The sequence below is a fragment of the Delphinapterus leucas genome, chromosome X (genome assembly GCF_059928025.1).
Source record: "Delphinapterus leucas isolate spDelLeu-1000000601 "Yukka" chromosome X, BTC_Dleu_Yukka2, whole genome shotgun sequence".
NCBI classification, from domain to species: Eukaryota; Metazoa; Chordata; class Mammalia; order Artiodactyla; family Monodontidae; genus Delphinapterus; species Delphinapterus leucas.
This window is the reverse complement of record NC_143150.1, coordinates 45,858,471-45,871,056: the sequence shown is the minus strand read 5'-3', so window position 1 is coordinate 45,871,056 and position 12,586 is coordinate 45,858,471. Positions and strand designations below refer to the sequence as shown.

General features: G+C 37.1%; 1 long non-coding RNA gene across 4 annotated transcripts in view; it reads right to left on the bottom strand.

Moving 5' to 3' along the window:
• The window catches only part of LOC111178245 (uncharacterized), a 48,606-nt gene that overhangs the window by 23,970 nt on the left and 12,050 nt on the right, over window positions 1-12,586 (bottom strand). For all 4 annotated transcript variants that reach the window (XR_016391319.1, XR_016391321.1, XR_016391318.1 and 1 more), the window contains exon 3: window positions 11,215-12,465. This is a non-coding gene — a long non-coding RNA (uncharacterized LOC111178245). The remainder of the gene's footprint in view (window positions 1-11,214; window positions 12,466-12,586) is intronic.

The window sequence follows — 12,586 nt, the reverse complement described above, 5'->3', positions numbered from 1 at the left end:
ACTGGAATATTACTCAGCCATAAAAAGAAACGAAATTGAGCTATTTGTAATGAGGTGGATAGACCTAGAGTCTGTCATACAGAGTGAAGTCAGTCAGAAAGAGAAAGACAAATACCGTATGCTAACACATATATATGGAATTTAAGGAAAAAAATGTCATGAAGAACCTAGGGGTAAGACAGGAATAAAGACACAGACTTACTAGAGAATGGACTTGAGGATATGGGGAGGGGGAAGGGTAAGCTGTGACAAAGCGAGAGAGAGAGGCATGGACATATATACACTACCAAACGTAAGGTAGATAGCTAGTGGGAAGCAGCCACATAGCACAGGGAGATCAGCTCAGTGGTTTGTGACCGCCTGGAGGGGTGGGATAGGGTGGGTGGAAGGGAGGGAGACGCAAGAGGGAAGAGATATGGTAACATATGTATATGTATAACTGATTCACTTTGTTATAAAGCAGAAACTAACACACCATTGTAAAGCAATTATACTCCAATAAAGATGTATTAAAAAAAAAAACACTGCCAAACCCAAAGTCATCTAGATTTTCTCCGATGTTATATTCTCAAAGTTTTACACTTTTTTACATTTAGGTCTCTAATCTATTTTGAGTTGTTTTTGTGAAGGGTATAAAGTCTGCATCTAGATTCTTTTTTTTTTTTTTTTTGCATATGGATGCTCAGTGATTTCAACACCATTTGTTGAAAAAACTATTTTTGGTCCATTGTGCTGTCTTTGCTCTTTTGTTAAACTGCATGGTACTGGAATAAAAATAGACACATAGACCAGTGGAACAGAATAGAGAGCTCATAATTAAACCCTTGCATATACAGTCAACTAATATTTGATAAGGAAGCCAGAAACATCCAGTAGGGAAAGGATAGTCCCTTCAACAAATGCTGTCAGGAAAACTGGATAACCACATGCTGAAAAATGAAATTGGACCCCTATCTTACGCCACTTACAAAAATTAACTTGAAATGGATCAAAGACTTAAACATAAGACCTAAAACCATAAGCGCCCTAGAAGAAAACACAGGGAAGAAGCTCCCTGACATTGGTCTTGGCAATGCTTTTTTTGATGTGGCACCAAAAGCACAAGCAACAAAAGTTAAAATCAACAAGTGGGACTACATTAAACTAAAAAGCTTCTGCACAGCAAAAGAAACGATCAACAAAAATGAAAAGGCAACTTACAGAATGGGAAAAAATATTTGCAAACCATGTATCAGATAAGGGAGTAATATCAAAAAAATATAAAGAACTTATATAATACATACAACTCAATGATTAAAAAAATCCATAAATGGGCATGAGAACTAAACAGACATTTTTTCAAAAAAGACATTTTTTCAAAAAAAAATGGACAACAGCCACATGAAAAGGTGCTCAACATCACTAAGCATCAGAGAAAAGTAAATCAAAGCTACAATGAGATATCGCCTCACACCTGTAAGACTAGAAGTCATCAAGAAGACAAGAGATAACAAGTGTTGGCAAGGACGTGGAGAAAAGGGAACCCTTGTGCAATGCTGGTGGGATTTGTAAGCTGGTTCAGCCACTATGGAGAAAAGTATGGAGATTCCTCAGAAAATTAAAATTAGAACTAACATATTATCCAGCAATTCCACTTCTCAGTATATATCCAAAGGAATGAAAGCTGGTTAACAAGAGATATATGAACTCCTATGCTTACTGCATCATTATTTACAATAGCCAAGATATGGAAACAAACTGACTTTCCATTAATGGATGAAAGGATAAAGAAGATGTGATATGTATAGATGCAATGGAATACTACTCAGCCATGAAAAAAGGAAATTCTGCTCTTTGCAACAACATGGATGGACCTTAAGGACATCATGCTAAGTGAGATAAGTCAAACAGAGAAAGACAAATAATCTATGATATCTCTTATATGTGGAATCTAAAAAACCCAAACTCATAGTAGCAGAAAATAAAATGGTCTTTACCAGGCGTTGGGGGATGGGAGAATGGGAGAGATGTCACTTAAGAGTAAATACTTTCAAATAGATAAATAATTCCTAGAGACCTATACACAGTACAGTGATTATAGACAACAAAACTGTATCAAACATTAAATTTGCTAAGGAACTAATCTTTTTTTTTTTTTTTTTTTTTTTGCAGCACACGGGCCTCTCACTGCTGTGGCCTCTCCCGCCACGGAACACAGGCTCTGGACGCTCAGGCTCAGTGGCCATGGCTCACGGGCCCAGCCGCTCCGCAGCATATGGGATCCTCCAGGACTGGGGCACGAACCTGTGTCCCCTGCATCGGCAGGCGGACTCTCAAGGACTGCACCACCAGGGAAGTCCAGGAACTAATCTTAATTGTTCCCAATATTAGAAGAAATGATAACTATGTGATGCAATAGAGGTGTTAATGGTACAATGGCAATCATACTGCAAAATAAATGTATCAAATCAATATAATGTACACGTTAAACTTACAGTGTTATATGTCAAATACAACTCAATAAAAAAATTAAAAATAGAAAGTCATCAAACCACAAAAGAAGAGATAAAGAGAGGAAGAAAGGAATAAATGAACTACAAATAGCCAGAAACCAATTAACAATGTGATAAGACCATACATGTCAATAATTACTCTAAATGTAAACTAAACTCTCCAATCAGAAGACCAAGAGTGGCTGCACAAATTAAAAAAACAAGCAAACCAAGACCCAACTATATGATGCCTGCAAGAGACTGACTTCAACTTTAAGGACATATATCGATTAAAGAGAAGGCCTGGAATAAGATATTCCATTCAAATGGAAACCAAAAGCAAGCAAGGATAGCTATACAGTAGTCCCCCCTTACCCATGGAGGATATGTTCCAAGATCCCCAGTGGATGTCTGAAACTGCACAGTATAGAAGCATATATATATATATATATATATATATATATACACTATGTTTTTTCCTATGTATACATACCTATGATAAAATTTAATTCATAAATTAGACATAATAAGACATTAACAACAATAACTCATAATAAAATGGAACAATTCTAACAATATACTGTAGTAAAAATTATATGAATGTGCTTTTTCTCTCTCTCTCTCAAAGTATCTTATTGTACTGTACTCACCCTTCTTCCTGTGATGATGTGAGGTAATATAATGCCCACATGATGAGATGAAGAGAGGTCTGTGGTTGTGTGTCAGGAGCAGACTATGTCAATGATTGGGGATTCCAGGTGGGACAGAGTGGAACGGTGTGAGATTTCATCATTCAATTTAAAATTTATGAAATAAAAAGGATCATAAGAGACAACTATGAACAACTATGCCAATAAACTGGACAACCCAGAAGAAATGGATAAATTCCTAGATACAACCTACGACAACTGAATCACGAAGAAACAGAAAAACTGAATAGACTGATTACAAGGTAAGGAGATTAAATCAGATTCAAAAACCTTCCAACAAACAAAAGTCCAGGACCAGATGGCTTCACTGGTGAATGGTACCAAACATTTAAAGTAAAATTTACACCAATCCTTCCAAACTCTTCCAAAGAAAAACAGAAAAGAAGGAAACACTTTCAAACTCATTTTACGAGGCCAGTATTATCCTCATAACAAAACCAGGCAAGGACACCACAAAAAGAAAATGACAGGCCAATATCCCTGATGAACACAGATGCGAAAATCCTCAACAAAATATTAGCAAAATGAAATCAACCCTATAAAAGAATCACAGACCATGATCAAGGGGAATTTATTCCAGGGAAACAAGGATGGTTCAACATCTGCAAATTAATCAATGTGATATACCACATTAACAAAATGAAGGGTAAAAATCATATGAACATCTCAACAGATGCAGAAAAAGCACATAAAAAAATTCAACATCCATTTATGATTTTAAAAAATCTCAACAAAGTGTACATAGAGGGAACATACCTTAACATAATAGAGACCATATATGAAAACTCCAAGCTAACACCACATTCAATGGAGAAAAACTGAAACCTTTCTCTAAGATTAGGAACAAGACCAGGATGCCCACTCTCATCACTTTTATTCAACATAGTATCTGGAAGTCCTAGCCACAGCAATTAGGCAAGAAAAAGAAATAAAAGGCATTCCAATCAGAAATGAAATAGTAAAACTGTTGCTATTTGCAGATGACATATTATATATGGAAAACCCTAAAGACTCCATCAATAAATTCTTAGAACTAATGAACAAATTCAGTAAAGTTGCAGGATACAAAATCAGAAAATGTTGCATTTCTATACATTAATAATGAACTACCATAAAGAGAAAATAAGAAAACAATCCCTTTTATGACCGCATCAAAAAAAATTCTTAAGAATAAATTTAACCAAGGAGGTGAAAGACCTGTACACTGAAAATTAGAAGACATTTATGAAAGAAGAACAACTAAATGTAAAGACATTCCATGTTCATGGACTAGAAGAATTAATGTTGTTAAAACGTCCAAACCACCCAAAGCAATCTACAGATTCAGTGCAATCCCTATCAAAATTCCAATGGCACTTTCCAAAGAAACACAACAAATAATCTTAAAATTTCTTTGGAACCACAAAATACCCCAAGTAGTCAAAGCAATCTTGAGAAAGAAGAACAAAGCTGGAGGCATCACACTTCCTGATTTCAAACTATATTACAAAGTCATAGTAATCAAAACAGTATGGTATTGGCATAAAAACAGACACATAGATCAATGGAACACAGTAGAGAGCCCAGAAACAAATCCATGCATATATGGTCAATTTATGACAAAGGAGCTAAGATATACAATTCAGAAAGGGCAGTCTCTTCAATAAATGGTACTGGGAAAACTGGACAGTCACATGCAAAAGAATAAAACTTGACAACTACCTTACACCATACACAAAAATTAACTCAAAATGACTTAAAAACGTGAACATAAACCTGAAATCATTAAAAAGAACTCCTAGAAGAAAAAATAGGCAGTAATCTCCTTGATATTGATATTGGTAAGAATTTTTTGGATTTGACACCAAAAGCAAAAGCAACAAAAGCAAAAATAACAAGTGGGACTACATCAAACCAAAAAGCTTCCGGGGCTTCCCTGGTGGCGCAGGGGTTGAGAGTCCGCCTGCCGATGCAGGGGACACGGGTTCGTGCCCCGGTCCGGGAAGATCCCACATGCCATGGAGCAGCTGGGCCCGTGAGCCATGGCCGCTGAGCCTGTGCGTCCGGAGCCTGTGCTCCGCAACGGGAGAGGCCACAACAGTGAGAGGCCCGCGTACTGCAAAAAAAAAAAAAAAAAAAAAGCTTCTGCACAGTAAAGGAAACCATCACCAAAATGAAAAGGCAACTTACAAAATGGGAGAAAATATTTACAAATCATATATCTGATAAGGGGCTAATATCCAAAAAGTATAAAGATCTCATACAACTCAACAGCCAAAAAAATCCAATTGAAAAATGGGCAGAGTATTGAAGCCCTAGCCACAACAATCAGATGAAGAAAAGGAATCCAAATTGGAAAAGAAGTAAAACTGTCACTGTTTGCAGATGACACAATACTATATAGAAAAAAATCCTAAAGACACCACCAAAAAACTAGAGCTCATCAATGAATTCAGTAAAGGTGCAGGATACAAAATTAACATACAGAAATCTGTTGCATTTCTGAACACTAACAATGAAGTATCAGAAAGAGAAATTAAGGAAACAATCCTATTTACTATCACATCAAAAAGAATAAAATACCTAGGAATAAACCTACCTAAGGAGGTAAAAGACCTGTACCCAGAAAACTGTAAGACACTGATGAAAGAAACTGAAAACAACACAAACAGATGGAAAGCTACACCGTGTTCATGGATTTGAAGAATCAATATTATTAAAATGACCATACTACCCAAGGCAATCTACAGATTCAATGCAATCCTTATCAAAATGCCAATGGCATTTTTCACAGAACTAGAACAAATAATTCTAAAATGTGTATGGATACACAAAAGACCTCGAATAGCCAAAACAACCTTGAGAAACAAAAACAGAGCTGGAGGTACCATGCTCTCTGGCTTCAGGCTATAGTACAAAGATAAAGTAATCAAAACAGCATGGTACTGTCACAAAAACAGACATAATAGATCAATGGAACAGGATAGAAAGCCCAGAAATAAACCCACACATTTATGGTCAACTAATCTACGACAAAGGAGGCAAGAATATACAATGGAGAAAAGTAGTGTTGGGAAAGTAGTGTTGGGAAAACTGGACAGCTACATGTAAAAGAAGGAAATTAGAATATTTTCTTACACCATATACAAAAATAAACTCAAAATAGATTAAAGACCTAAATGTAAGACCAGAAACCATAAAACTCCTAAAAGAAAACATAGGCAGAACACTGTGACATAAACTGCAGCAATATTTTTTTGGATCTACCTCTTAAGGTAAAGGAAACAAAAGCAAAAATAAATAAATGGGACCTAATTAAATTTAAAAGCTTTTTCACAGCAAAGGAAACCATCAGCAAAACAAAAAGACAACCTACTGAATTAGACAAAATATTTGCAAATGATATGACCGATAAGGGATTAATATCCAAAATGTATGAACAGCTCATACAACTCAACATCAAAAAAACAAACAACTCAATTAAAAAGTGGGCAAAGGGCTTCCCTGGTGGCGCAGTGGTTGAAAGTCCGCCTGCCGATGCAGGGGACACGGGTTCGTGCCCCGGTCTGGGAAGATCCCACATGCCGCGGAGTGGCTGGGCCCGTGAGCCATGGCTGCTGAGCCTGTGCGTCCGGAGCCTGTGCTCCGCAATGGGAGAGGCCACAACAGTGAGAGGCCGGCGTACCGCAAAAAAAAAAAAGTGGGCAGAACACCTGAATAGACATTTTTCCAAAGAAGACATATAGATGGTCAACAGGCACATGTAAAGATGCTCAACATTGTTAATCATCAGAGAAAGGCAAATCAAAACCATTAGATATCACCTCATGCCTGTCAGGTGGCTATCATAAAAAAAAACCCACAAGTAAGAAATGTTGAAGAAGATGTGGAGAAAAGGGAACCCCTTTTGTTGGTGAGAATGTATACTGATGCAGCCACTGTGGAAAACAGTAGGGAGGTTCCTCAAAAAACTAAAAATAGAACTACCATATGATCCAGCAATTCCACTCCTGGGCATATATCCAACAAAAACAAAAACATTAATTCGAAAAGATACATGCACCACAATATTCATAGCAGCATTATTTACAATAGCCAAGATGTGAAAGCAACCTAAATGTCTTTCAACAGACGAATGGAAAATGAAGATGTGGTATATATATACCATGGAATACAACTTGGCTATAAAAAAGAATGAAATTTTGCCAATTACAACAAAATGGATGGACTTGGAATACATTATTCTAAGTGAAATAAATCAAAGACAAATACTGTATGATATCATTTGTATGTGGAATCTAAAACATAAAACAAACTAGTGAATATAACAAAAAAAAGGAGCAGACTCACAGATATAGAGAACAAACTAGTGGTTACCAGTGGGGAGAGGGAAGTGGGAAGGGGAAATATAGGGGTACGGGATTAAAAGTTACAAACTACTATGTATAAAATAAATAAGCTACAAGGATATATTGCACAGCACAGGGAATATAGTCAATATTTTATAATAACTATAAATGTATAACCTTTAAAAGTTGTGAATCACTGTGTTGTACACCTGAAACTTATATATATTGTAAATCAACAATACCTTAATAAAAAATCATGTTCAAAGAGCCAATGCTTTTGTAACTGAGCTCTATCTAATTATTAAAGAATGAAGGATTAAAATAAAAACAATAAGAGAACAAGTACCTCGATTAAAAAATGGGCCTGGGCTTCCCTGGTTGCGCAGTGGTTAAGAGTCCAGCTGCTGATGCAAGGGACACGGGTTCGTGCCCCGGTCCGGGAAGATCCCACATGCCGCAGAGCGGCTGGGCCCGTGAACCATGGCCGCTGAGCCTGCGCGTCCAGAGCCTGTGCTCCGCAACGGGAGAGGCCACAATAGTGAGAGACCCACGTACCACAAAAAAAAAAAAAAATGGGCCTTACACCTTAACAGACACCTCACTGAAGAAGATGGCAAATAAGCATATGAAAAGAAGCTCCACACCATATGTCATCAGGGAATTGCAAATTAAATAACAAGGAGATATCACTATACACCTATTAAAATGCCCAAAATCCAGAACACTGACAACACTAAATAGTGGCAAAGATGTTGAAGAGCAGAACTCTCATTCATTGCTAGTAGAAATATAAACTCGTACAGCCACTTTGAAAGACACCTTGGTGGTTTCTTACAAAACTAAACATATTCTTCCAATACAATCCAGCAATCACATTCCTTGATATTTACCTACAGGAAGTGAAAACTTATGTCCACATGAAAATGTGTGCACAAGTATGTACAGTAGCTTCATTCACAATTGCCAAAACTTTTGAAAGCAAACAAGATGTCCTTCAGTAGGTAAATGGATAAATAAACTGTGGTATATCTAGACAATGGAATATTACTCAGTGCTAAAAAGAAATGAGCTATCAAGCCATGAAAAGACATAGAAGAACCTTATAAATGCTTATTACTCAAAGAACACAAAGTGAAAAGGCTACATACTGTATCATTCCAACTATATAACATTCTGGAAAAGGCAAAACTGTAGAAACAGTAAAAAAAAAAGATCAGTGGTATCCAGGGGTTGTGGGGTGAGTGGTGGTACTGAGTACACAGGATTTTTTAAGGCAGTGGAAATATTCTGTATGATATTACAATGACTGACGTAAGTCATTATACATTTGCCCAAACCCACAGAATGTACAGCATCAAGAGTGAACACTAAGATAAACTATGAACTTTGGGTAATTACGATGTGTTGATACAGATTCATCAGTTGTAATAAAAGTACCACTCTGGTGGGGTATGTTAAAAATGGGGGAGGCTATGTATGTATAGAGGTAGGAGGTACAAGGGAAATCTCTGTACCTTTCTCTTGAATTTTCTATGAACCTACAAACTGCTCCACACACACAAAAAAATTAAGTCTTAAAAAAAACCCCAAAGAATGGAAGGAAATATATGCAAATCAGGCATCTAATAAGGTTCTAATATCTTGAATATATAAAGAGCTCTTACAATTCAACAACATATTGACAGCCCTATTAAAAAGTGGACAAAAGACTTGAATAGACATTTTCCAAAGAAGTTATACAAATGGCCAGCAAGCAAATGAAAAAATGTTCAACAGCATTATTAGAGAAATGCAGAACTAAACCACAAGGAGATACCACTTCACACCCACTAGGCTGGTCATAAGCAAAAAAACAAAGTAACAAGTGTTGATAAGGATGTGGAGGAAATGGAAACTTTGTACATTGCTTGTGGGATTATAAAATGGTACAGCCACTCTGGAAAGCTTGGCACTTTCTCAAAAAGTTAAACACAGAATTACCATATGACCTAGCAATTCCACTCCTAGGTACATTCCCCAAAAGAACTGAAAACAGGTGTTCTAAATTTATCTAAAATGACTGATATTTGCATACCTCTGTGATTATACTAAATACCATTGTTCACTTTAAATGTGTGAATTGTATGTTATATGAATAATGTCTCAATATAGCTGTTATGTGTGTGCATGCATGTGCACACACACACACTCTCTCACATACATATGGGATGAAGTACTAATATGTGCTACTACATGAACGAACCTTAAAACATTATGCTAAGTAAAAGGAGCCAGTCACAAAGGACCATATATTCTATTTATATGAAATGTCCAGAATAGGCAAACAGAGACAAAATATACATTAGTGGTTGCCCAGGGCTAGAGGGAATAGGGGATTGGGGTGCTTATAGCTAAAGGTTATAGGGTTTCTTTTGAGGTGACAAAAATATTCTAAAATTGACTGTGGTGATGGTTCCAGAACTCTGTGAGTATACTAAAAACCACTGAATTGTATACTTTAAGTGTGAACTATAGTTCAATAAAGCTGTTTTTTCTTAAAAAAATTAAAACATATCACTAGGAGACAAGGGGATTACAACTTGAGTTGAACTAATAAATTAAAGGAATCAACTATGGAAGCCTACTCACAGATGGAACCCTTGTGCCCCTGGATTCACCTCCTCTAGTCAATTAGAGGACAGGGGTGGCAGTTCATATCCAGAACTCTGTGATCCACATGGGCACCACAGGATTTTACTAGCTGAATATGCAAGATCTGTGTCTTACACAGTTTACTGTGCTCTTGTTGGTAGAGAATGGCAATGTGAGTTTCTACAGGTTGAGCCCACCTTTGCCACTGTAGTTCGGTGACTACCACCAGCATTTCCCTCACAGATACCCTAGTAGCTTTATATTTCCACTTGTCATTGATAATTTGCTGAGGATACTAACAGTGCTGCTTCTCTTCTATGTCCCTGCTTCCAGGAAGCTAGATTCTTCTGCAGGCAAGGTTCCACATTTCGGTGGACATGCAAAATGCCTCCAGTGTCCTGGTGTAACATTTGGCAGGCAATGAACCAGCCTTCTTCAGAGCTAAGGACCAGCCCAAGAACTACCCTGTCAGCAATGTGCAACAGTTTCAGCTACAAGAGGTGTAAAGAAAATGAAATGAGGAACAACAGCAGTACTTTCAAATAGGACATAGCCATAGCACAGCAAGAGGGAAAATGACTATGACGATTTTCCAAATTCTCTTTTCCACTTGTGTATTTTGAAAAGAAGAAAAACAAAGAAACAAATGCTTCTCCACTTTATTTTGTAGGAAATAAGGAAGACTCATTTTTCATGAGTTTTCACTCCAACTTAACATTTCTCCCATCATTTTCCTCTCTAATTTCTTTTAGAGCAGGCAATCCACATCTTTTAAACAGCATTAAAAATCTTAAGTCCCATAGTTTTACTTCAACCATTTTATCTTTCTGTACTAGTTCCAGACCTTGGCTGCTTACCAATAGTCTCCTTTACCCAATTACATGCAACTAACTATCTACATGTATCACTCAAATTCTATGAGTGAAATCATTCAATATAAGAACAGTACACTTTGTATGGTGAGATGATGAAGGTAAACAACACAGTTGGTCTTACTTTGGATATTTTCTGAAAGTCACTGCCTGGTAGTATATGTGGAAAGTCACTCAAAAGATATATTTCCCCTGCACTCACCTTCCCGTTATCTTCAAAGTATATTTGGCACAGATCTGCTACTCCATTTATCTCTAGATTTTTTTCTCAGAGCAGGTACAGCATGAGGATTCCAATCACAGGCATGGATGAAGGCAGCATCAGCATAAACTAGGAATGGTAATGTAAAATAGTCAATCCCTACAGGAAGATTAGACACTGGTTGAGATTATTGGTCCCAAGTGGCCAACCATAAATATAGGTTCCAAGCTCTAAGACTCAGAAATAGCAATCTTCTTGAAGGAACACCCAGCTGTGGACTGAGTTGGAAGTGAATTTCCTATAATCACAGCCAAGGGACTTAAGAAGGCAGAAACACTGACTACCTCAGATGTAAGAAGTCCCCTTATTCAAATTTGTCAATGACTATACTCTAGACCTATCTTTATCTTCCTCCTCATTATCAATAAGCAGATACTTAGTACTATATTGACTGGGGTACTTACATACATGTTCTTTAGGGAGAAGACAACATTAATACAAATATTTAGAAGATACATAGAAACACAACCAAATGTTGAATATTTTGAGTATTTATACCATACACATACCAAAGGCCAGTGCACTCTAGGTAATAACTGAACAGCAGTGTTCAAAAGACAGTAGATAGGGAGGTATTAGCACTCTTTACATTACTCTGGGCAGAGTTTAAAAAGTTATTTGAATGACAGTCTAGTGAAGGAAATTATGGGAAAACATGTCAGGCATGGGAGTCATGGGAGAAGGTTCATGGGTATAAAAAATGTGGCAATCTAATAGGGGGTGCTGACATTCAGGAGGAGGACTTTAGACTTCATCCACAGTGAAACAGGAAGAGCCTTTAGGAGGAGAATCACATTATCAAAAGGAAGACAAGTTCTTCTTACATTTTAAAGAGCTAACCTGACAAGGGGACATTAAATTTGCCGGGAAGGTGATAAAGAATTTTTATTCTATTAATAAAAACAGATTTGGAGTTCACTGCACTTTAATACGAATATACCATATTTGAACAACACAATTTTCTCATGGCCTTGAAGAAAAACACTGATTCAGGAGTTTCAAGAGTGGACTGGACCTGAATAGGGGTCTGGGGAATAGGCTGCTACTTCAAGCCCATGGTCCCTAGAATCATCACCTGCATAGAGACCCCACACACACCAGTGCTTCTCCAGTACAGGGCAATGACATCACTCACAGCTTCTCGGTGATATCTCAAATGAGAAGATGCACTGGGTCCCACGAAAATCATTCCTAGGGAAAGAAATATAACAGGAAGGAAGCTGAATAACAAAGGCATCAAATTTAAAAAGTGAGAGCTCACAGTTGTTCGTGACATTACAGTAGCTAGTTCAGACAAGAACTGAAACTAAGA